Source organism: Pteropus alecto, unplaced genomic scaffold (assembly GCF_000325575.1).
Source record: "Pteropus alecto unplaced genomic scaffold, ASM32557v1 scaffold49, whole genome shotgun sequence".
Taxonomy (NCBI): domain Eukaryota; kingdom Metazoa; phylum Chordata; class Mammalia; order Chiroptera; family Pteropodidae; genus Pteropus; species Pteropus alecto.
The window spans coordinates 2,382,875-2,384,822 of NW_006443131.1; the positions used below are offsets into that span (position 1 = coordinate 2,382,875).

General features: G+C 63.7%; 1 protein-coding gene across 1 annotated transcript in view; it reads right to left on the reverse strand.

Annotated features, from left to right (window-relative positions):
• Window positions 1-1,948, reverse strand: part of ATP8B2 (ATPase phospholipid transporting 8B2) — a 31,057-nt gene that overhangs the window by 19,558 nt on the left and 9,551 nt on the right. The gene's annotated exons all lie outside the window — the stretch shown is intronic.

Consider the following 1,948-nt stretch of genomic DNA (forward strand, 5'->3'; position numbering starts at 1 on the left):
CCTGCTCTTCCTGCCCCGATGGGTCCCTGACAAAGGAGAGACTCCCACCACCGCTCCCTGGGCCTCTGCCTTGGATCACAAGGCGGGCTGGCCGTCTACAAAACCCAAGACGCGCAGGGAAGGGAAGGGGCAGACGGGGAGGCCAGACGGTGACCCCAGACCGTGACCCGAGGGGCACGGTTCTCAAGGTGCCCATCCCAGAGACAAGGAATGCCCCCAAGTGCCCTTCTGGTGGCAATGAGGGTTCGCTGTGTTTACTGGAAAGCAGAATTTCCACCAAAGGGTGGGGTTGAGGGGACAGCCAGGAAACACCTGGCAGAGCATCAGGAAACAGGGTGGCAGGCTCCACCCCTCTCAGAGTTTGTAACCCCCAGCCCCCACACTGGGGCTCCCGGCAGCGCCTCCTCCCAGGGAGCCTGGCCTTCACTTCCTGCACACAGTCCCCAAACCACTTCCTCTAAGTCTGGGTCAGCCACCCTTCTGGACAAGCAAAGGGGTCTTCTCGGCCCCCGCAGGGAGCCGTCCCTCTCTCTCCCAAGCTCAGGGCAGTCAGCTTGGCACTGGGGGGCAGGCCCAGGGAGCATCCGATGGACCGGTGCTTCTTTCCACCTTCCCATGTCCTTCCCTTCACCTAAAAAAGGTAAAAGGTCTGGCTTACGAGACAGGGTGGGAGCCTCAGCCCTATTCCCCAGCCTGGCCCTAAGGAAACTGCCAGCCAGGTCCTGGGGCCTCTTGTCACCTCCTCGTTCTTTGTGTGAGTGGAAAACCTTCCTCCTTGGTTCCCCTGCCTCCAGCCTACTGGGTACGCCCACCAGTCTGTCAGCCCCAAGAGATACTAATTGCCCGTCTGCCCAAGCTCTGTAATTACAGACTCTGGCCACGGCCCCGTCGCCCACACCAGTCCTCCCTTGGCAAACTCAGACTCCCTTCCTGAACCCCCGATCAGGCAATACCGAAAGCCAGAAGCCCTCCTCTCCCTGACCCTCCCCAGCCCCGGCAGCCCAGGGTGCCTGGCTGGGGAAGAACCTCATTCACGTCTTGGAGAGGGCGAGCCCTCCCCCAGGGCCCCCGGCCAGGGTCTCCACCCAGTCTAGAGTGTGAGTCATGGGAGGGTGGGGTGTGAAGGGAGAGGTCAAAGGAGAGGGTGCAGAGTGGCATCTCAGGTCCCACAGCCCCCCGCCCTGCGAGGGAGGCGGTCCAGAAGCACAGTCAGCCCGCGCCTTTGGGTTTCGGTCCCCCTGGAAGGGTTAACGAAGGGGCCACACACGCTCTGGGGGTCAGGAGTCTGGACACCGACCAGGAAGTTGTTTTACCTCCAGCATCCTGGGGATACTGGAAGCTGGCTCGGCCCCAGACCTCATCCCCTCTGGGGGGCCCTACTAGGAAGGGAAAAGGAGGGGCAAACCTGGGAACAGGGATCCCTCTCACTTCTCCCCAGTCTCACAAGTCTGTCGGGGCCATTAGCCACGTCGCCCTGCCCCAGCCCCCTCTGCGGCCACATTTGGGATAAAAATAGCCATCTCTGAGAAGGAGGCAACCTCCTCCTCCAGGCCTGGCCCCTGCTCCTTCCAGCCCAGACCACGGACGGCCGAAAGCCCCTTTCTGAGGAGGCCCGCAGGGGTATTTGTGGCCGGGTTGGGGAAACGGCAGGAGATGGAACCAGGACCCCCAGCTCACTTGCCGCCGACGCCACCCCCCTGGCTACCCTCCGGCGCCGAGGACGGACCCCGGACTCGTCCCCCGGCTCTGGGCGCCCAGAGCTGCACCCCCTCCGAGCACCCCCGCTTTCCCTCGCGCTCGGAGACCCCCACCTCGCAGAGACAAAGCCTCCGGGCGCCCGGCGCTCTTCTCCAGGCCCCCAAACGCGGGACCCCGGTTACCCCTCTCACCCCTCAACTCTTTGGGCGGCTGGCTATCTCCTCTCCGTGCTCCGTTAGCCTCTGCCCCG